This window comes from Capra hircus, chromosome 22 (genome assembly GCF_001704415.2).
Source record: "Capra hircus breed San Clemente chromosome 22, ASM170441v1, whole genome shotgun sequence".
Lineage (NCBI taxonomy): Eukaryota > Metazoa > Chordata > Mammalia > Artiodactyla > Bovidae > Capra > Capra hircus.
Window position 1 is genome coordinate 36620496 of NC_030829.1, and position 24512 is coordinate 36645007.

Below are 24512 nucleotides of genomic sequence, written 5' to 3' on the forward strand. Positions count from 1 at the left end.
TTCCCAACCCAGGGATCAAACCCAAGTCTGATGCACTGTGGGCAGATTCTTGACCAGCTGAGCCACAAGGGAAGCCTGTGAATGAGATTAAATACTGTTAAATAGTTTGTGCACAGTTGTGGGTTACGTAAGTAACGTGTCAGAGGTGAGACTTTAAGCCTGGGATTTGCAGTCTCATGCAAATGGCATGCAAAAATGAGTTGTATAAACGAGGCAGTCTCACTTTTTAATTAAGCTTTTCGTTATTTTATGTTGACATCACCAGAGCTAACACAATGATAAGCTTGTGATACTTTGTATGAACTATTTGCTGAATTAGACATTTTCCTATCCTCTCAGCCTGGTGTGGAAAACACATACAGGATGATTATAATATAATATATTAGTGGCTGTCTGAAGTGTTGTCAGAACACAAATAAGGCAATTGGTTTTGCTTAGTGGAGAAGATGGTGTCAGGAGAGGCTTACAAATAGAGTAGGGTATTTTTTGGAGGCCTTTAAAGACTGACTAGGAGCCTGCCAAGCTGGAAAGAAAGAAGCATATCAAATGAAGGGAACAGGAGGACCAAAGTCACAGGTATAAGAATAGGAATTGTGGAGAAATGATCAGCCTGTATAGTGGTTCTCAAAATTAAGTGTTCATTGGACTGTTGGGTCCAACCCTCAGAGCTTTGAATTCAGTAGGCCTGGGTGAGACCAAGCATTTGCATCTATAATGAGTTTTCAGGTGATGCTGATCCTTTCTGTCCAAAGACCACACTTTGTTGAGAGCCCTGTTCTACAGAGAAAGATCATCTGGAAACCGCCCCCCTCCCCCGCCACAGCGTGTGTGTATATGAGAGGCATGCCAAAGCCTGCAAGATTTACACCAAAAGAAAATTCCCGGAAGAGACGAGGATTTCTTCTTTTCCTGCAAGGAATGGAGGTTAAATTTCACTGTTGGTTTTGGGAGGAATTCATGCTGAAGCTGGCCAGTGGGAGGAAGCAGAGAAACCACAACTCAGGACTGAAATGAGGGCACCTGGGATTTTATTGCATTTCTGCCCCATCAGTGCCCCTATTCACGCGCCAGTGAGGGCCTGCAGCTACAGGAGTTGAAGCACACTGCTTCTTTTGTATTTGGGTCCAATTGGCTGGGAAGATGGCATTTTTTTCAGAGTTCTTCCTCCCGTTTTGTCCTGTGTCTGCTGACCAGAGGTGAGTTTCTGTGTTTATCACCCACGTGCTCTGTTGACCACCAACAGCCTTGAGAGGTGGAGTGGCTGAGTGTCAGGATGCTGTCACAGGCAGAGAACTGTGAGGATCCCAGAATGTCAGGCTCAGCTGATGGAGGTGGGACAGATGGCATCTTTGTGAAATTCTTCCCTTTGCTCCACTTCTAATGCATTACCATGCTTTGCTTCTCTTATTTTCCAGCATGGAAAAACCTATGTTGTATCTGCCCTTCCTTTCCAGCCTCTTCAAATGGGCTGAGTAGCCTTGACAGGCCTTCCTCCATTACTAGAATCACTCTCTCTCAACTCCTGACCTATGCAGGCCAGATACAAGCCAATCTGGAGATTGTATTTGTCCAATAATTAGGGAACATGAGGCACCTAGCTCAACATCCCTGCCTTTTTTTTTTTTTTTAATAGTTTGCTTTGCCAATGGATAGCCAACAGCTGTGTGTGACATTCCTGCCTGAGGCCCTTCCAAACCCCAACATTACTGCCAGGACTAGCAGAGACGAGTGGGAATCCCCAGTTAGAGAAAGAGAAAGGAAACAAGATTGTGTTGTTCAGATCCTGTGTGTTAGCTCTGCTCTTAGTTCTCATTGCAGTTCCCCATTACTCTATTGCAATCTCCTGAGAAACTTGAAATCAACTTAGTAGTCCAGTTAGTTACTGGCCTATGTGGTGCTGGAGATGATGCTCAGTTTTCATTTCAGAATTTTCATTTTCTTGTTCTTGGCGACAGGAAGGAGGAGAATGAGATGATGGTCTAGAAAGCAAATATGACCTGGAACCAATGAATCTGGTGCCAAGGGTGTCACTGGAGGCCTGTGTTCCATTTCTTTGGCTGGGGGTGAGAGCTTTATTATCAGTGTTACTGATGAGACTCGGGCCTCTTTTCCAGAGATGAAGTCTTTTTGTCATCATGTCTATTGTTCCCCACAAATACCCAATTAGGGAAGATTGCCTCAACAGAGGAGGCTGATTAAATTCACAGATTTATTGCAAAACCACTTGGGGAGTTGTGGAAAATGAGTTTCACTGCTGAACTTTTGCGTTAAAAAGGGAAAAAGAAAATCAAGCTGCAAGCCTGCGCCTTGGATGATCCATCTCTTGCAGATCATAAAACATCCACAATCTTGCGTGTACTTTACTCTTCTCCAGAGAGGGTCCAGATGCTTATTCCAGGTTCCCAGCACCTCCCCAAGGGAGGTGAGGTGATGGCTTCTGTGTTCATGGGACACAAGGGGAAACGGACCGAAGCCTGCTGCCCTGGTAGGGATCAAAAGAGAAAACTGCTTTGCAAATCTTGCAACCAGTTTGAACAGGCGGTTCTTATTTTTCACTGGGTCTCAGAAAGCTACTGTTAGTAGGCATGATGGAAATGAAATCTGATTTTCCACAGAAATGAGGGCAGCATGAAGATCTTCCTGACCCCTAACATGATGCCCCAAATGTTACAGAAATAGCCACAAGTACCACTTTAAAACTGTTCAATTTCTAACGAGAACCCACCTATCCAGCCTAAGTCTTCAGTTTGCTTATTTAAGGCAGCTTTTCCACACTGTTTTCTGCAGAACATTAACCTCACTGGATGCACTGGAATAGGAGGTTTCATGGCAGAAAAATGGGGCAACACTGCATGCTATGTGCCCTTTAATTCACACTCCTTATTAACGTATTAAAAATAACTGCCAACTCTTTTAATTCTATGTCTGTCTGAGCCAAGCATTACCAAGCACTTTTATATTTTATCTTAGCAAGTCTTTAAAAGATAATCCTCTGAGATTCATACTAATTCATCCCATCTACACATGAGGAAAGTGAGGTTTGAAGTGTCACCCAGTAAAGGGTAAATGAGCTAGATTTCAAATCCACTCTCATATTTAAGTTTATACTCAACCCCAGCACTTTTCTCCTCCTCCTCACCTTTCTCCCACCTCTCAACTAACTTATCTCAGTTATTAAGATCCCAATAGTGCGATCACTTTCCCACTAACTATATAGATGCGTTCTCACATTTTTTTCATGATTACTTTTTTACACAATTGAGACCATTCTTAACTGAATTAATTGGTCATCTTTTGTTGGTAACTTTAATATTTATTCACATCACCACACCAAGCTGGCTTGGTATCACTTTAGATAATATCTTCCCTAACATCAAGCTTCTGTGCACCAGTCTCATTTGGCCTTTGTCTAACCGCTTCGTTGCACACTTTAGTGGATTTTCATCTGTATCGTTGACAGTTTATGGATAAACAAAGATGTAAAAGAGACAGGATGTGTCTGAGTTTATTTATCCTGCCTTTGGCAAAGGAGTCTTTGTCTGCAAAATGACAGTGGTTAGAAAGTAAAAGTAGGATTAAAAAAAAAAGGATGCCCACAGTATAGATGTAGTAAGCTCTCGTGTTGAATGGGATTGGGATTTCTTGCACCATTAGGACATTAAAAACTATGAGATAAGTTATTGGGTTGAGGGGCAGGAGTGGTGAGAAGGAGAGACAGAAAATGATGCTCTACCCTTCAATTTTACCCGAAAGAAATTGTCCATTAAACCTGGGATCTGGGTTGTTCGCAAACCACCTCTCCAAAGCATGCATTTGCTCAGGAAATGGGCTTTCAGAGAGAAGAGAAGGATGTGAGTTATTAGCTAAGACCCTATCTCTCAACAGGGGCAGAGCCAAAAGGTAGCAGAAGTGATATTCTTGGTTCCATAAGATTGCACAGGGTACCTAATCTGCTCCATCATACTCAATCTCTATTAAGTCGCCTTCCTCCACTGTGTTCTCTGAGAGCTCTCACATGACAGGGTTACCCTCCGTTTACCCTCTTTATCAGTCAGAAATAATTTCATAAGCATCTACTCTGTACTCAGCATTTCCTTTATACACAGGCCAGTTGCCTGATGTGGCTTGGCTGATGTTTCAGGAAGTTTTCTTTGTTGTTGAAACTGCTTATTGCTCTCCCTGGATTATCTGTTTCCATATCCAGAGCAGTCTTACAAGAAAGAGTCTATTATTAATTGTGATTTACAAAAGAAGAAACAGACAGAGAGAGGAGAAATGACTTGTTAAAAAACACACAGCTAATCAAGGGGCAGAGCAGGGATGCTTGCCCCGCTTCCTTAAGTCCTAAAGCCTGTACATCTTATGACTGTCAAATAGCAGAAACATGAATAGGAACTCCACTGCCGCTGTTCTCGTGAACAAAGTGGATTCTATTGAGGAGATGTAAGTAAAGAAGAGAATTGCTTGGTCAAATAAAAATGAATGTCATTGCTTTGTTAAATAAAAAAAAATCTTTTTACTAATCAGGTGAGCAGGATCTCTAATACTGCTGGGGGGGAAAAAAGTCAGGAAATCATCTATTTTCAGAAAAACACTAATTACACACTTATAAATTCTTCTGAGTAAAAATGCCAAGAATACTAGTGTTGTCTGAAGCCTAAATAGTCCTTCTCTAGTTTGGCTGACACTGAAATATTAGAATTTGATCTTCATTCCTCCAGTCTTGAAAAAAAAAAAAGACTGTAATATCATCATTCTGTAATAATTAATTCTTTCAAATAACACATAGACTAAGTCCACTTATAAAAACTTTGGTGAGTACTAGTAATCTCTTAGGTTTATAAAAATGCCAATGAAGGATAAATAAGAGGTAGGACAGCTTTACTCTTGTAGGCTGAAAGCTTTAAATATTAAGCAGGAATTATTTAGCAATTAAAAAAAAAGAGCTCTCAGGCCACGAAAAGACATGGAGGACACTTAAATGCATGTTGCTAAGTGAAATACACCAATTAGAAAAGTTCACGTATTTTGTGAATAATCCCCACTATATGACATTCTGTAAAAGATGAAACTATGGGGACAGTAAAAAGATCTGTGGTTGTCAGGGATTGGAGAGGAGAGAGGGTTGAATAGTCAGAGCACAGAGCGTTTTTAGGGCAGTAAAACAGCCCTGTCTGATGTCGTAATGGTGGATACATGTCTTTATGCATGTCAGAACCCACAGAATGTACATTGCAAAGAGTAAACCCTAATGTAAACTATGGATTTTTGGTTATGATAATGTTGTAATCTTGGCTTATCAATTACAGCCGAAATACCACACTAGATACCAAGATACCACACTAACACACTAATGCAAGGTGTGAATAGGGGAAACTGGGTTGGAGAAAGCAGAGTGAGCGAGCAGATGGTAATTCTACTTTGGATTCATTTTTTCTGTAAATCTAAGACTCCTTTAAAAAAACTTAATTTTTTAAAGCAAGAGACTATCACGCTGTGTTTTAGCATCATAGCATCTCTGTAGATGATAGTCCCTTTGGGGGAATAAAAACAATCCCCTTGATGCATAATACCAACTCAGTGCTTGGATTGTGACAACCAAGGAATATATGAAAGGTCAATTTAAACGTCTCTGGATTGGAAGGACAAAGGGGACTTTGTGTCACAACAGTTCTCATCCCATGGAACCATGGAAATGGCAGGAGATAAAACAATACTCTTTATCACCAGCAGATTAACTAACAGGGGCATATTCTTTCTATTTATCCTATAGGTTCCTAAGGACAATCGGCCTTTTATCCTTACACCTGCTGCAGGGGAACGGAGCCCTTGACTGAGACCGAGTGGGGTTTACCTAAGGCCATGCAGTTCAGATTTCTTGTGTGTCTCTGGCAGGACATCCCATTTGCTAATATGCCTTCCAGCAAAGGAACTTAAAGATGGAGCCCTCAGCATTCAGAGGGAAATAAGCCAGTCTATGGTTACTTGAGAAGAATAGTAGGATATAGAAATCTGTGCTGGAGAGCAATACAATAAGTGTGTGGCATGTTCTGGCTAGGAGCTTCTAGCCAGAACATCCTGCTCTTTCCTGGTCTTTAGGTTCTAACTCAGCACTGGGCACAGAGGGAAGGCTCTATAGAGGTGAGGCTTTGCTGGATGAATGAGCCTCCAAAACGTTGCTGAAGAAAAGGAAACAGCAAAATGATTCATTAACATTAACACCTGATTTTTTTCAGCTCTTTCGCTACAGTGTCCAGATAAACATCTGTGGGCATGTGTGTGTGTGGATGGCTTTCTGTATTCTAAATCCTTGTATGGAGTGGGATCTGTTGAGTTTTTTGATTGCCTTCTTTTGAAAACAACATTCCAGTCTTCTTTGCAACAACCAGCCTTCAGCTTATTCTTAGTGTGTGAAGTTTGAATATTTCTCTTGGCTTGAGAAAATGGTCTGTGGCCGGTGCCCAGTCAGTCAGAGTGTTGTTTCCCTTGGCCTCAGTAAATCCAGAGACAGGCACATAAGTCAAGCTGGACCCGTAAGATTCCTACCTGGGATTTTGTTGGCATGACTGGAAAGAAGTGCTGTTTACCTGCTGGGGTTGAAAAACTGGCAAAACCCAAGCCTAGAGTTACTGGTGGATTAAGGAGTCACCACTTGGGAAAAGTCTCATTGAAAATAAAGCCAGAATAGAAGAAAAACTGAGCTGAAAGATAGACAAAGAACAAGTCTTGGTGGAAATATTTGAGCAACTTGAACCTGAAGCTTGGAGTCAACACGTTTCCTGGACCCTTCAATGAAGTGGGCTCTAAATTCCCCAGATTTCAACCACCTTATCACCAATTAAAATTCACTGATAGATTCATTGGGGGATGGGAGCTTTATTGTCAGTACCGTATATTGAAATTGTGAGTCTTTCCTTTCATATGTCCATGTCCTTCAGATTAGAATGGAGTAGGAAAATCCTATCTGGGAGATGTACTATCCAGAGCCTCCATCATTTCCCTCCACCTAATCAGACTGCCAGATGGAAAAAGATAACATCTGAAAGGAAGAGCCCTTGAAATACCTCTTCCACATCCCAACAAAAGGAAGAATTCTCCTTTGTTAAACATCTCCTTTCACCATAAACTCTAAATCTTTTAGTGGTTTAGCAAAAGTTGGCATGTGGCAGAGTCCTCCTGAACAGATTGAGACATCAGAGACTGGGCCCTTGGCCATGCCTGGAACACGTTCTGAAGACATGGCCCATGTCCCCTCTCCCCCTCACATTCAATGTGCCATTAACACTAGGAGTACAGCTCAAGAACTAAGGCAGCTTGGACTTGAAAAATAACCTTGCAGTTCATGGATGGGTTTGAAGGGTAAATAGGAACACTCCGTAGCTCTTTGCTCCACTCTGGCCATAGTGTAATAAAAAGTAACATCTCTTTGAGTGCTTCTGTACCCAAGCATGATTCTAAATTCTCTTCTTGCATTATCCCTTGTAACCCTCATCTACTGCAATCCTATGTGATAGATTGATTATACTCACCTTTTCACATTTAAAGAAATGGAACCAAGAAAACTTACAGAATAAGCCTGGGATCACTGAGGAAAATTTAACCCAAGTAGTAAGACCCAGGCTGTCAATCACAACACATTATGTTATGTTAAAGAATAAAAACAGTGCCTGGACCATGGCTTGAGAAATAGTGGGAATGAATATTAGGACCAGAAGGAAGCTATCGTGTAACCTGATAGAAAAACAGACTGAAGGAGATAAGCGACTTCCTGAAACTCACATAGTAAGTTAAAGAATCAGGCACTGAAATCCAGCCCTGATGCCCGGGTTCTGTTGGAGTGCACACCTGTCCTTCTACGACGTATACACTGCACCAAATATCAAGTTACTCAACAGACACGGGTTGTTAAAATTCTAAAATATGTCCAGACCAGTGAGCAAGTTGTACCAGCCTGAGGCTGTTTCCCTCTCCCCTCAGTACTCCTGGACCTCCCCTGCAGTTCACTAATTAAAGGGTTAATGTCTGTCTCTGTGACTGGCCTTCATTCTCATTAGCCACCTCATTCCCTTAGTTAGGTAAGTTTTTAAGATTTTTTTTTTTTTTTTTGGATATGGACCAGTTTTAAAGTCTTTGTATTTAATTTCTTGCAATACTGTTTCTGTTTTATGTTTTAGTTTTTCAGCCATGAGACTTGTGGTATCTTAGCTCCCCGTCCAGGGAACAAACCCACACCCCTACAGTGTAGATCAAACCTACATTGGAAGGTGAATTCTTAACCACTGGACTGCCAGGGAAGTCCCTGTTAATAGTTTTTTGTTTTTTTTTTTCTTTTCTGGGCATCAATTTATTTTTTAAATTAATTTATTTCAGTTAGAGGATACTTGCTTTACAATATTGTGATGCTTAAGCCATACATCAACATGAATTGGCCATGGGTATACATGTGTCCCCCCCATCCTGAACCCCCATCCCACATCCCTCCCCACTTGTCCCTCTGTATTGTCCCAGAGCACCAACTTTGGGTGCCCTGCTTCATGCATCAAGCTAACACGTGCTCTTCATGAGCACAGAAACCATCACACAAGCTGTTATCCCTCCACATAACCGAAGCTTCATAGCTGAACTGCAGGTGACATTTGGGATAACATTGCTATCTCAAATAAGTGATGTGAAAGTGTTAGTCACTCAGTCATGTTTGACTCTGCAACTCCGTGGACTGTAGCCTGCCAAGCACTCCTGTCCATGGAATTCTCCAGGCAAGCATACTGGAGTCGGTTGCCATTCCCTTCTCCAGAGAATCTCCCCAACCCAGGGATCAAAATCAGGTCTCCTGCATTACAGGTGGATTCTTTACCATCTGAGCCTAAAAGCTAATCATGCCAAGTATGCCTCAGACAGAATTCAGGGTTCAGAAAGAAGAAAGCTCAGCTGTAGCATTTGAAGTCTCTGTAGAGGTCTTTTCATGCCCTTCTAAGTGTTTGTTAAGAGAAAACTTCCCTGTAGAGATGAGGCATTCAGGCCATCGGAATTGTCAGAGGCAAGAAGAGTCTCACCCCCTCTCTCACTTCCCTTGTTTCCTTTTGGATTGACAGGGGCATCCCTCAAGTCACAGGAGCTCCACTGACAAACAAATGGGAAATACCAGGAAAGCAACGCTTGCCAGCTGCAAAGATGTCAGGCTCAGACTCCTTTTGAAGTCAATAGGAGGTAAGCTGTTCTTTCTCACCCTTCTTACCAGCAGAGATGGAGAAATAAATTGTTAGTGGAAGGGAGGCTCTGATACATAGACTGCCCAGCTGGAGTCAGCCATTGTGTACTGCTAGCCAGTCTAAAAACCATCTAGGTCTCAGTGACCTGCTTCCATGAGATGATGGTTTGCAGGAGACTCACTCAGGCCATTTAAATATCCACACCCCTGTATGCCTTCCCAGGGTTTGCAGATCACCAAGTAATTCTTAAATATTAACTGATATGCATCCAACAACAACATTCTTTTATGGGCCAGAAATTTATTTCAGTGGTAGCCGCAACTTCCTTGTGTAATGTTTGAAGTGAAAGATATTACAGTGGCTGATAGCAAATACAGAAAAAGCCAGAAAACTCCTCATCTGCTGATCTCCTTCTCATTTTCTGAATGTTTGTTTACATACTGTTTCGTATTCCAGGCTCCTTCCCCAGACTAAGCTGTCATTCCGTTAGCACCTTCTGGTTTCCTTTTTGTAGCATTTATTACTTTTATGATGCTTTACTTAATGCCTGTCTTCCCTATTAGACCCTCAGTACCCATGAAAATTGATTGCATTACCCTTATTCATAGATCCCCAGGAACTGGAAAGGTATTACGTGATATAGTGAATATTTACTGAATAATGAATGAACACTGCAGGACTTTGACACCAAGTCCTCACTATATATGGAGGGGGCCTTTTCTTATTGAAGTTGATTTACAATGTTGTGTTCATTTCTGATACATAGCAAAGTGATTCAAGTATACATATATATAAACATTCTTTTTTAAAAATTCTTTTCCTTTATGATTTATCATAGGATACTGAATATAGTTCTCTGTGCTATACAGTAGATCCTTGTTGGTTATCCATTTTCAGTATAGCAGTGTGTACATGTCCATCCCAAACTCCCTAACTATCCCTTTCCTCCACCCTTCCCCTTGACAACCATAAGCTAGTCCTCAAAGTCTGGTTGTTTATAAGTTCATTTCTTTCATTTATTTTTAGATTCCATGTATAAGAGATGTCATATGATATTTCTCCTTCTCTGACTTACTTCATTAAGTATGATACTCTCTAGGTCCATCCATGTTGCTGCAAATGGCATTATTTCATTCTTTTTTATGGCTGAGTAGTATTGCATTGTGGAGAAGGCAATGGTCACCCACTCCAGTACTCTTGCCTGGAAAATCCCATGGACGGAGGAGCCTGGTAGGCTGCAGTCCATGGGGTAGCAAAGAGTTGGACACGATTGAGTGACTTCACTTTCACTTTCATGCATTGGAGAAGGAAATGGCAACCCACTCCAGTGTTCTTGCCTGGAGAATCCCAGGGATGGGGGAGCCTGGTGGGCTGCCATCTATGGGGTCCCACAGAGTTGGACAGGACTGAAGCGACTTAGCAGCAGCAGCAGCAGTATTGCATTGTGTGTATGTGTATACGTGTGTATACGTGCGTGTGTGTATCACTTCTTTATCCATTCATCTGTTGATGGACATTTAGGCCCCAAAAAAGAGGGGGACTCTTAACCATTATTAGAATATGTGGGAAAGGCAGTTAAAAAAAAGAAATAAAGTCATCCTTGCATCCATCAAGTTCTTCAGCTTTACCAGTTTGCATAACACTTTTCAGTGTATCTTGTTTTTCCATTTACTTTTTGAGGAAGAGGGTAACATTTTTTATTGTCTTAACCTTGTTCTATTTTAAAGAAAATTCTTGAGAGCTTGTAAATGCAGATGCACACAATTAATACTATACTTTATAAGTATTCATTATTATTTGTTAATCTTTGAGATAGTAAAACCAAAATAAATGAGTGAACCAAAACTCTGTCAAAAAAGAAAAGATTGAATCTTATGAAGGATGTTTGATGGGCACTCAAAGAAATCAGAAAACTGCCTTGTTACTACCATGGTATGTTTTGTTAATAACTGACGTTTCACACAGAAGTTTGCATTAGTCTAGAGTGTAGAACATTGGATTTTCAAGGGCCATTTTTAAAGATTTCTTAATCTTGGATCAATCACAAAGTGAACTTTAAGATAAAAATTGATTTCATTACCTCAGGTAAATTATACATCTCTTGACTTAAACATTAAAAAATTCTCCCGACTATTTTTTTAATTTTTTTTTCTCTTCCTATTTCTTGAAGTTCATTCTGTCTTACCCCATGAGTTAAGGAAACCTTCATTCCATACTGTAATCTGAGCATAACTTAATTTTCCTCAAACTAGGGTCCACAGACTAGTAGGAAATGATTTACCTTTTATTGGGGTTCTGTGAATTCCCTCTGAAATGTGTAAAGGGATGAAAGCATGCACTGAATCGTGCAGATGAACATTTAAAAATGAAATATGGCCACATGGTGTCCATATCTGGAGGTTTTAAAATATATTGCAAGTTCACTCACACTCCTCCCTTTGAAAAATAAGGTTCTAAGTTTCCTTCCTTTAGATGCAGGAAGTACTTAGTGACTTGCCTCTAATGAGCAGAATGAGGTAAGGTGATCTTACATGACTCCCAAGGCTAGATTGGAAAGAGCAATATGGTTTCCACCTGGCTGGCTGTCTTGGGGCATGCACCCGGGAAAACAGTGAGGCACCATTTAAGAAATACGGCTTTCCCAAGTGGGACCTAATTAAACTTAAAAGCTTTTGCACAGTAAAAGTGAAACAGAGTGAAAAGAAAATCCTCAGAATGGGAGAAAACAATAGCAAATGAGACAACTGACAAAGAATTCATTTTCAAAATATACAAGCAACTCATACGACTCAATACTAGAAAAACAAATAACCCAATCAAAAGTGGACAAAAAACCTAAACAGACATTTCTCCAAAGAAGATATATAGATGTCTAATAAACACATGAATAGATGCTCAACATCATTCATTATTAGAGAAATACATATCAAAACTACAGTGAGATATCACTCACACCAGTAAGAATGGCCATCATCAAAAAATCCACAAACAACAAGTGCTGGAGAGGGTGTGGAGAAAAGGGAACCCACCTGCACTGCTGGTGGAAATGAAAATTGATATAGCCACTGTGGAAGACAGTATGGATATTCCTTAAAAAAACTAGGAATAGAAACAGCATATGACCCAGCAATACCACTTCTAGGAATACACCCTGAGGAAATCAAAACTGAAAAAGATGCATGTGCCCCAGTGTTCATTGCAGCACTGCTTACAATAGCTAGAATACAATAGCTGGAAGCAACCTAGATGTCCATCAACAGATGAATGGATAAAGAAACTGTGGTACATATATGCAGTGGAATATTACTCAGCCATAAAAGGGAACACATCTGAGTCAGTTCTAATGAGGTAAATGAACCTACAGCCTATTATACTGAGTGAGGTAAGTCAGAAAGAGAAAAACAAATATCATTTATTAATGCATAAATATGGAATCTAGAAAGATGGTACTGATGAACCTGTTTGTGGGGCAGCAGTGGAGATGGAGATGTAGAGAACAGATTTATGGACAAGGGCAGGGTGGGGGAGGAAGGAAAGGGTGAGATGAATGGAGAGAGTAGCATGGAAGCAAATACACTACCATATGTAAAGGAGATAGCCAGTGGGAATTCTCTGTATGACTCAGGGAACTCAAACTGGGGCTTCATAACAGCCTAGAGGGGTAGGAGGTGGGAGGGAGGTTCAGAAGGGAGGGCACATACATACATCTATGGCTAATTCATGGCGATGTATGGCAAAAATCAGGCCAATATTGTAAAGCAATTATCCTTCAGTTAAAAATAAATTTAAAAAGAGAAAAAAGAAATGTGGCTTTCCTAAAGCTATCATACCACAGAGATCCAGTGAAGATATTGCATAGAAGCTGGTAGAGGAGCCCCAGCTGTTTGTCTTCCCAGCCCAGCTACTGGGTATGTGAGTGATGAAGACTTCCAACTACAGCCAGCATCTAACTACAACCTCATGAAATACCCGCTAAGTCAGGACTACACAGCTGAGCCCCTGCTGGGTTCCTGACCTAAAGAACCCATGAGAGAGAAATGATTGCTGTTGTGAGCCACTGAGTTTTGTGGTGTTTGTTACAAAGCAAAAGATTAGTACTATGGTGTCTTTCTTTGCAGTTGGGTTTATGATACAAGGGAAACATATATTTATTAGAGAAAAGAGAATAGAGGCAATAAATGCATGTCAAGTGAAGGGTAAAGTAGTTCAAATGGAGGAAAGTGACAGGAAAATTGGTCATCACCCCCAATTTGATGTTTGAGGCGGGTTGAACTCAAAGGAGCCTTTGTTAGGTCAGTATCAGACTTGTGTTGCAAGCAGTTACTGAGCTTGCAGACAGAACAAGCTCAGCAATTCCATTTAACAAATGCAATCAATATTAACTGTATTGGCTTCGCTTCGCTTTTGTTTTTTCCTCTGATTCTATTTAACTTTGCATCTGCTCACATCTAGCTTTATATGTATACATTTTAGTAGTGTTATAATAAAGTCATTGAAAATACCAGAGAACCACAATTTTTCTTTCAAAGGAATCTTAAATTTGAGAATCAATCAGGGAGAAGTATCAGGAAGGCATGTGACACACTTTCATCTCATTAACTGTTGCCAAATGAAGTAATACCTACTACTGTATACCCTGTAACATTCTTCACAATTGTCCATACATGTAATAGTTCAGTTGGAAGGTTAGTGAATCTGCCTATAAGTCTCTCAGTTTAAGTCATGTTTCAAAATGCCTGTTAGTGACGATAATGTTTTTAGTCCTTGTTTCTTAGTATGGCATGACCTGACTTTTTTGATCAGCAATCACTTTTCCTATTTATCCATTTCAGCTTGAAAACTGCCACCTGTCTTTGTTGCTGCTGCTGCTAAGTCGCTTCAGTCGTGTCCGACTCTGTGCGACCCCATAGACGGCAGCCCACCAGGCTCCCCCGTCCCTGGGATTCTCCAGGCAAGAACACTGGAGTGGGTTGCCATTTCCTTCTCCAGTGCATGAAAATGAAAAGTGAAAGTGAAGTCACTCAGTCGTGTCCGACTCTTAGCGACCCCATGGACTGCAGCCCACCAGGCTTTTCCATCCATGGGATTTTCCAGGCAAGAGTACTGGAGTGGGTTGCCATTGCCTTCTCCACCTGTCTTTGTAGTGTCCTTGAATTCATGGGGTCGCAAAGAGTCGGAGACAACTGAGCGACTGAACTGAACTGAACTCCTGAACTTAAATTTTTGAGTGAGTGAGTGAGTGAAAGTCACACAGTCATGTCTGACTCTTTGCAACCCCATGGACTGTAGCCCACCAGCCTCCTTGGTCCATGAGATTCTCCAGGCAAGAATACTGGAGTGAGTTGCCATTTCTTTCTCCAGGGGATCTTCCCAACCCAGGGATCAAACCCAGGTCTCCCACATTGCAGGCTGATTCTTTACTAGTTGAGCCACAATGACATTCTAACCCAGAGCACAGTGAATGTACTTTTGAAATCTGGTACCCACTCATTTTTCTATTATTCTTAAAATATAGAAACTTAATATATAACTTAGGTTAATATATTTAAATGGATATTTTTGTCTTACGGAGGTGATTGATAGATATAATACATAGCTTTCTATTATATGCTGTGACAAATGTCTGAAGTATTTCAAATTTTTAAAAAATAAAACATTATTATTATATTAATAATAGCAATAATATCAGTCATCTGTTGCAGTCTTGAAATATTTGCACAGTACAGTGTTAAACATTTCATCTGTGTAATTTAATTTAATCCACACAATTTACCCAATGATTTACAACTGCCATTTATAAGAGACTTGGAGGAGTGGATGGTCATTTGTCCAAAGTTAACGTAACTGAAAACGGAAGAGCTGAGATTTGAACCCAGATAAAATTTGCCTTAGCACCTCAGTGTTGTAATTTTTCTTAAGTCTTTTGACTGTTCTTACATTGTTTTCCATATTTCAGTAAAGCTAAGTTGTCATAATGGAAGATATTCCATTCTTTATGAGCCAACATAACAAAGACTAGTAGTTAAACTATGACACAGCACTTTATCAATAAAACTTTTCGTTTTATATTTATTTGAAAGTGCTCTATTTAAAAAACAGAGCTAGTTAGACATATATTTTTATTGGACATTACTGTTGTGCATGTATAAAATGAAAAGTGTAAACAAAACAAATGGGAGGAGATCTTTCCTAGAACTTCCCATTCAGAATCTGGCTCTTCTGAATCAGTTTGTGGATGAGCGTCCTTAGGGATATTCTGTGATGTCATCCTCCATGTCAATGAGAACATTGATGATGCAGCGTTTCCAAAAAGAATGTTCCATTATTGGGTCTGGAGTTTTCTTCTAAGCTACTCTCATCCTTTCTAGAAGTTCTGATATGTACATGCAAGTAAAATCAAGACCTCACATTTAAATATTTTAAAATGTGTATGAGAGAGTCAATGGAGTATGATATTAATATGTTTCCTGCAAACTATGTTAAAAAAAATCAGCTATCCACAAATTTAAGCATTATACAGTGTTTTAGTTATACTCAGGCATCTAGATCTGATTTCAAGTCATTAGTCTGCAATGGATCATTACTAGACATTTACATTGCTTTACTTCATTATCTCCTTTTTTTGAAATGCTTTAACATACATCAGTTACCGGTTTAAATTCTTTGCATATGTTAACTCATTAAACCCAAGGAAGTGGCATAATGTCCATTTTATCAATGAAGAAACTAAGACTTAGAGAATTTAAATAATTTGTTCAAAGTCACATTGCTTCTTCAATGGCAAAGCCAGAGTTAGACTTTAATCTCAGCAACAGCAAATTGCATTCTACTAACTGTTTTGTGATATTATATCCACATAAACACACAGCTGCAGTATGAGAATTGTTAACTAATATTAATGATCCTTATTATGTGCTTTGTAAACAATTTCAACTTCACTGAGCCTTCCCTTTACTTGCACATGAGTATATAAAGTACCCTAAATGTAGATTTTTATTGACTACTTTCTTTCCAAGGCCAAATATTAACAGTAACCCTTCAGGGACTGATCTAGTGGTAATGGGCCAACATTTCTTACAGCCTGGCAATGCATCACTCTGTGGCCATCTTGCTTTAAAGATTTCTGAGGGAATTAGCTATAAAATGAACATACTTCTGGCCAGTCACTCTTTACATGGATATAGGTCCATGCATACCTATTTTGCCACTGACTGGAAAATGTCATCTTGACAATCATTCTCTAGGAAACTAATGTTGCATACACCGCATGTTTATGACCCACCATATGAAAGGAAAGAGTATGTGTAGTTGCTTTATGATGTACCTAAAGCAAAATACTATTATTACTAAAATACTATTAGGCACTGCTCAGTGGAGCCATGCTTAGGTAGTTATCTTGCTTTTAAAAAGAAGAAAATACTCACAGAGGAACTCCTACCTCATTTTATAATTGGGGAGTCAATGACAGCAATAGTTAGCCTTGCAAGTAACAAATCCAGGAATGACTTAGAAAATAAAGTGAAGCAGCTTTTGCAATGTTAGGTCATGGAGTTAGGAACTTTTATTTAGGCATTCCTCCTTTGAGGTACCTTGAGACAGCATCTTCACCAGCTCTGTCCAGGTGTTTGGAAACAAAAAGAGGATCTCTGTGTTTCTAGAGTTTGTGAGCCATGCTTTATTGAGAAAATGTCAGCTTCATGTGAAAAGGTTTGTGAAACCCTGTGAACCAATGCTGAGCCAAGGTCTTCTGCATTGTAGGCAGATGCTTTACTGTCTGAGCCACTAGGGAAGTCCGAGCCAAATGAAATGCATTGTAAAAGAAGGTAACTGTGCTTTCTCCCATGTTCTTAAGTCTCAGCATCCAGCACCACCATCCTCCCCACTACCTAAAGTCAAAATCATCATTGATTGGCCTCTCTTATCTGGTCCTTGTATTTAATAAATTTCTGAGTCCTCTTATTTTCCTTCCTCAATAACTCCCTACTCAGCCTACTTCTATCCTAACTGCCATTACTTCCAGTCACCACCATGGCCTGCCTGGACAGCTGCATCAAATATAATTTAACTGAGGTTTTCTGCTTGTGGTTCTGCTGTTTATGAAGCTGATCATGTGATGTCTTGGCTTAAACTCTTCAATGGTTTCTTGTGGCTCTTGAGATAAGGCCCCAAGTCCACAGTGTAGCTCACAAGGCCCCACATGATGAGACCCTTGTTGATTTCCAAAGTACTGTCTCTCTCCTTCCCATGGAGGGCATTGAAAGAAAGCTAAAATATCCTTTCCTTTCCACAGTTAGATTTTACACCTTCTTAAGATGACTTCCTTTATGGCCAGGCTTGTTTCATACCTCCTGCTTTGTGTTATCTTCTTTTTGACGATCCTATCCCTTAGTTAGCTCTGTTATGACTACCTGCTGTTTACCTTTTCTACCAACCATAAATTCATTGAAAGGAGAAACTGGAAGCTGTCTCTTGTTCAAAAGTCAGGGCAGTTGTTACCATACTGCATAGAACACTGATACAAAGGATGACTTGAAGCAGTACACAGATGTTCTCATTTAAACTTTTAAAAACTATCTTACTATATTTTTACATTTATACGCTCTTTGTAACAAATAGTTTGTTTTACTATAAACCTCAGATGCACAGGATTAAATTAACTATAATCTTTATTCTATGACACAGTAATCAGTGGTCTTTTCATAACCCATTTGTATTTATTTTGTTTGTTATTTTATACCTTAATAAGCATCCCCAAATTCATTGTGCAAAACAGAAGCTAAGATCATCACAAAAGGCAGCATCTAGCCATATGATACATGGATTCTTTTCTTCTACATCCTTGTACCTGGCCCTACATACGATGATCACTGTTCTCTCACTTCCTATTTAAATAGTTCACTTTCCTGTATATTTCTAAGCTTTATTTTTTTAATATTGTGGAACATAATTAACAATTCAATTTTTAAATATGTTCTGCTTTTTAAATAAAGTGCATATAATTGCATATCAAAACAATAAAAATATATTTCCTTTTTTAATTGAGATATAATTGATAGAGAGCACTGTATTAGTTCAGGTGTACAACATAATGATTCGATACTTGTATGTATTGTTAAATAGTCACCGGATAAGTCTAGTTAACATCCATCACTAAACATAGTTGCACAATTTTTTGTGTGATAAGGATTTAAAAAATCTACTCTCTAGCAATTTTCAGATTTCTAATATAATATTGTTAACTATAATCATGCTGCTGTATATTCCAAACCTCATTTTCTTATGTTACTTGTTTTTAATTTTATAAAAAGCATACCATGCTTTGGCAATACTGGGAGCTTTCTTCATTTAATAGCATGTTGCTGAGAGTCATCTTATTGTATGCTGTTGTAGTTCACTTGGTTTGACTGCTGTTTTCCACTGATGACTATACCATAGTATAAGCATCCACTTACCCATCAGCGGGCACTTGAGTGGTCATGACGCTTTTGCCACTGTGTACAGCAGTGCTCTGAGCCTTTGAGTACTTGCATCCTGTTGGACATGGACAAACATTTCACTGTAGAACACATATCATAGAGAATGTGAATCCATAACTTTTAGAGAGAATACCAAACTGGAATTTAATAAGATAGCGCCAACTTACCCTCTGACCAGTAATATATATGAAATCCTATGGATCCACGTCCTCTCTGTTTCTTGGTACTGTCAGCCTTCTTCATTTTGGCCACTCAGATATCAGGAAAATGGTGTCTCCTTGTGATCTTCATTTATATTTCCCTGATGAGTAATGATATTGAACATTTCTTTATACATCTGTTGTACGTATGTGTTTTCTCCTCTGTGAGACGTTTACTCCTATTTTCTATACATTTTTCTCTTGGATTGTTTGTGTTACTGGTATGTAGACGTTTTTACATATTTTGATAGCAATTCTTTGAAGACTGTGTACTTATCATAAAATATCTTTTTGAAGTTGGTGACTTATCTCTGTAACATCCTTAAGTTATCCTAATGAATAAAAAGTTCTTAAGATAACATACATATGACATTGAATACTACCAAAGTAGATTTCTGGATAACATGGCAAGGAGTGAAATTACCCAGTTTCATCACTCATGAAGTGAGTTGTGGTATACACTTTGCTCTGTATTTGTGCTGCTTTTGAACTAGAACTTACTGCTTTCCACACATCCATAAGGTATTAGACACATCATAGGCGTTCAGCCAGAATTTACTGGAAAAGGGCACAATAGTAGAACATTCACCCTCTAGGTTGATTAAACAGATGGCTTGCTTTTGAAAGAAGAAAAGAGTTTAAAGAAACTAAAGAACAGGACTGATTTCCAGTTGATTTTCATGGTGTATTTGGCAGACTAGTACATGTAGTTAGATTGGTCAAGTTTCCTCTTTTCCAAGACAGTATTTTGGGGACACACTTGTATAGGTATTTTGTACTGATTCATTGATAGGAGACTTTTGCATATACTATGGAACTTCTCTTTGGAGCTGATGAAAGGGAAGAAATAAGAAAGAAATACTGATCCTCTTACAAGTCATCCATGACCTCAAATTCCCCCAAGTGGACCCACTTATATTTATTTTTCACTCCTTAGCTCTTTCAGGCACAAAGCAGGATGTATCAATATGTACACTTTGATTTGTGCTGATTTTTCATCTTCTTTTTTAACCTACAATATGGTGTCAACCAGTCTCTCTGGGGCTCTTCCTATGACTACCATCCACCGTTTTACTCAGTGTTCCTGCCTCCCATGAAGGCCAAGGCAAAGGCAGGAATACACTGAGTCTGAGAGATGGGGTAAGGATGTCTGTTTTATATTTACATAGCTTTGCAATATGAAAGTTAAGTAGCATGTTTTTATTTTTAAAGAATATTATGTTTTACAATACAGAAAACTGCATCTCACGTATATGTATTATAAGGAACACTATTACTTGTACCCTGGCCAGCTTAAGTACCTGAACTCAACCAATCTGCTGCAACTCCCTCGATGAGCCCCTCGCCCCTCATTTATTTATTTATTCAAGAGCATTTATTTAAATGAGTATTACATATCAAGCACTGTTCTGGGCACTACAAAACAGTAAAATAAAAAAAGATAAAAAGCCCTGACTCATGGAGCTTACATTCTATAAAAGAAAACTACTATTTTGAATTTGGGTTTTACCATAAGATAGCTACAGATCTCTCCAAGCAGTATGTTAGTTTATTATCATGCCATCCAATTTTCTTCTAAGACTTGCTTTTTTTTACTTCATGTATCTATGCATGAAATACTACTTTGTCCATTCTCAATATTTCTAAACTTCTGTTTTATAAGTACTTCACAGCATCTCCATTTTTCTGTTTGTAGATATCAGGATTATCTTTAGATTCTTGCTATTACAAACAATTCTGCTGTGAAATGGTACCCTAAGACACATATCTTTGTGTCTGGATTCTTTTGCTTAACATGATGTTTGTGAGGCTCATTTCTGTTGTGCAAAGCAGTAATTCAGTACCATTTATCGTTGCATGGTTTGTTTGGATGTGTTTACACCAAATTTACTTATACTAATTTATTTCAACAATTTGAATTATTTCTAGTATTTGTTTAACACCATATTTATGTATATGTCTTTTGAAGCATATGTTTGTGTTGGGTATTGCTGGCTCATAAGATACATATAAGTATAATTATAGTAGGTACAGTCACATAATTATCCAAAGGGAAAATACAGTTTGTTCTACCACAGCTATTCTGCTATGTTTCACATTGTGCTTTTAATTTCTATTTGTTTGATGAGTAATGAAAGTGAGCACTTCCATAAAAGTTCATTTGTTGTTTAATATCATATTTATAAAGTACCATCTCTTGAATTGTCTGGCTATTTTTGTTGGTTTGAAAAACTATATACAAGAGTATTCCTGAAGGATAGGAATAAAGGATAAGACCAACTGTATGTCATTAAATAGAAGAGGTAATAATAGGCACATTTGTCTTATTCTCAGTCTGAGGTAAAAGTCAGTATTTCAATTAAATATATTATTGTAAGTTTTGACAAATGATTTATTGGAATAACGATGTTTCCTTTCAATACTGGTTTGCTATAGTTTTTCATGAAAGCATATAGACTTTAAGTGCTTTTCATGCAGCTATTGAGTTACTTATATGCATTTTCTCCTTCATGCTATGATATGTTGATTTATATTGATCAATTTTTGAATGTTAACCCAAGCATGCATCCCTAGAATAAATTCAGCATTTTTGTAGTGTAGTATCCTTTTTGAATATTGCTGAATTCAGGATTCTGATACTTTGCTTAGAATTTTTAAAATCTGTTTTCATGTAAAAGGTTGGCCTATAGGTTTACTTTCTTGGAACATGACTGTCAACTTTTGGTATTAAAGGGTATGCTAGCCTCAAAATCATATTGGGAGATAACACCTCTTCATTCTTGTGATCTGTCTCCCCATACCCTAATTCTCCTTTCACCTGTGTTAACTTCTATTAATCCCATTGATTGGGTTCTTAATTTCAGTTGTTACACTTTTTCCATTCTCCAGTTACCACTTGATCCCATTGTTTTACCGTTGTATTTCATTCATTAATACTTTTACCTATTCATCCTGATTATTTTACTATCCATGTCTGAATATCTGGATGTCCTGTGTGAGTCTATTTTTAATACTTATTATTTGCCCTTGGTTATTAGTTATCTCATCTTTTTGTGTGTTTTGATAATTTTTTGTGCTGAGAATTGACTTTGAAAAACTGTAGAAGTAGTTTGAAACTCTAAACTGTTCCTTTCATATCAGCAAATTTGTTAATGAGAAACGTAATTCAGATTTGAAGCTCCTTTCCTTGGATTTTCACACTCTCTCCAATCCTAGAATTGAAAATTCCTACTGTGTCAATGTTTTCAAGATTTTTTTAAAAATATTGAGTTTCTCTAGTTACTCTTAGAGAGAGAATTTTTCTAAAATTTGTTAGTATGCTATTGCCAGAAGGAGCACTGATTATGTTACTGGATTTTAATTTGTGTTTTCTTTAATTCAAAAGAGTTGAACATTTTTTAATAAGCTTATCAGCCACTGGGGGTTTTCATTTATGCATGTTACTATTAATTCATTTTTTATTGATCTATAGAAATTATATTATCATATAGATGTTTATTCTTGCTGTATTTTAAATTCTTTCTAGTTACAGTTCTTTTTATTCTTAATTTGCTTTGATGAACTTTTAAGTATTTTTAATGTAATCATATTCACCAATCTTTTCTTTTTCAAGCCTTTTATCGTATTTAGAAACTCTTTCCCTATATCAGTATTATAAAGATATTCTTCTATATTTTTCTCTAATAATTAAAATTTTTTTCTTTTAGCTTTTGTCTTAATCTATGTGCATTTCATGTTTGTGTGTAGAGTTAAGTAAAGAGCCAATTTCATTTATTTCCATTTGAATAAATATGTGTCTATCATATGTTTTTCATATGTTATAAACATACCATTTTATATTTTATAATATACCTTTTATTTTTTAATACTTATTATTTATTTGACTGGTCCAGGTCTTAGTTGGGGCACTCAGGATCTTTAGCTGAAGCATGTGAGATTTAGTTCCCTGACCAGGCATGGAAACCAGGCCCCCTGCATTGGGAACAGAGAGCCACTAGACAACAAGGGAAGTCCCTATAATATACCTTTTAATATAACACTGCATAAATATACCTCAGTGTGTTTATCTACTCATCTATTGATGGACGTTTAAATTATTTCCAGTTGTTGCCTATTACAGATAAGGCAGTTGTAATATTCTGGTCCAGATTTTTTCGTGGACCTAAGTCATAATTTCTCTTAGGTAAATGCCTAGGAATGAAATTGCCGAGTCATAGAGAGTTTAATGTTTTAAAAAAGCTGCCAAAGTGTTTTCCCAAGAAGAAGTACCATTTACACGACTGTCTGCAACGTATAAGAGTTCCAGTTGCTCTATATCCTTGCCAATACTTGCAGTTGTTAGAAATTTTAATTTTAGCCGTTTTATTGCTGTCCAGTGGTATCTCATTTGTCTTAATGTGCATTCCCCTGAAGGCTAATATGATGTTAAGTATTTTGTCATGTATTTATTAGCTATATATCTTCTTTTAGAAAGTACCTTTTCAAGTCTGTATTATGTGTTTTGATTGAATTGTCATCTTATTACTGAGTTTAAAAGGACTGACTATATTCCGGATTATATATTCTGGATATAAGGCTTCTGTCAGAGGCATGTGTTGATAATATTTTCCTCTAATATATAGCCTGCCTTTTCATTTTCCTAATGCTGTCCTTTGAAGAGCAAAAAGTTTTAATTTCAATAATGCCCAATGTGTCACTTTTTGATTTACATTTAGTCTTAGAAATCTTTTCCTACTCCAAAGTGACAAAAATTTTATCCTGTATTTTATTCTAAAAATACTGTAGTTTTGGCTTACCTTTAGGCTTTAAGATCTATGAATTCTGGTTTATGGCATGAGGTAAACATAATTTATTTTTTAATATGACTGTCCAGTGTTCCCACCATATTTAATGAAAACAATTCAGTTTACCATAGGTGTGTTAGTTTTTTTCCAGATTATGTTCTGGTCCATTGATCTATATGTCAATACTTTTGTTAGTATTGTATTGTGATTATTGGAGCTTTATAATAGGCTTAAAATCAGCTAGTGTAACTCTTCCAACTTTATTCCTTTTTTAAATCATTGACTAGGATGTCACTAAATCATTAACAAGTGCGAAAGCATTGACATCTTAACGATACTGAATCTACTAATCCATGAGCATGATATAGCTCACCAGCTCTCTTTAAATTTCTCTCAGCAGTGTGTAATAGTTTTCAGTGTAGAGATCCTGCACATCTTTCATGAGATTTATCCTAGATATTGCAGTTGTTTTTAATACAATCACTTAACCTTTTTATAACTTTTAAATTATTTTATAAGAGTTTTAGATTTATAAAAAAATTATAAAACTAGCACAAAGAGTTCCCATAAACCCCACACCCAGTTTGCCCTAATACTAGCTTCTAATCTTAATATGGTACATTTGTCACAATTAGTAAATCAAGACTGATGCATTATTGTTAACTAAAATTTATGCTTCACTCTGGTTTCCTTAGTTTTGAACTAGTGTCTATCTTCTGTCACAGGATCTCATCTAGGTACTATATTATATTTAATTGTCATGTCTCCTTGGACTTCTCTTGGGAATTTACTTTTTACTATGTTCATAATATTATGTTTTCTTTTTTCAAAATGGTTGATGTA

At 37.9% G+C, this 24512-nt stretch overlaps 1 long non-coding RNA gene across 2 annotated transcripts in view; it reads right to left on the reverse strand.

The window, feature by feature from the left end:
- LOC102179243 overlaps window positions 1–24512 on the reverse strand; it is a 158523-nt gene that overhangs the window by 51282 nt on the left and 82729 nt on the right. For both annotated transcript variants that reach the window (XR_001919955.1, XR_001919956.1), the window contains exons 3-4: window positions 18853–18986; window positions 18662–18740 (exon numbers count right to left, since the gene is read on the reverse strand). This is a non-coding gene — a long non-coding RNA (uncharacterized LOC102179243). The remainder of the gene's footprint in view (window positions 1–18661; window positions 18741–18852; window positions 18987–24512) is intronic.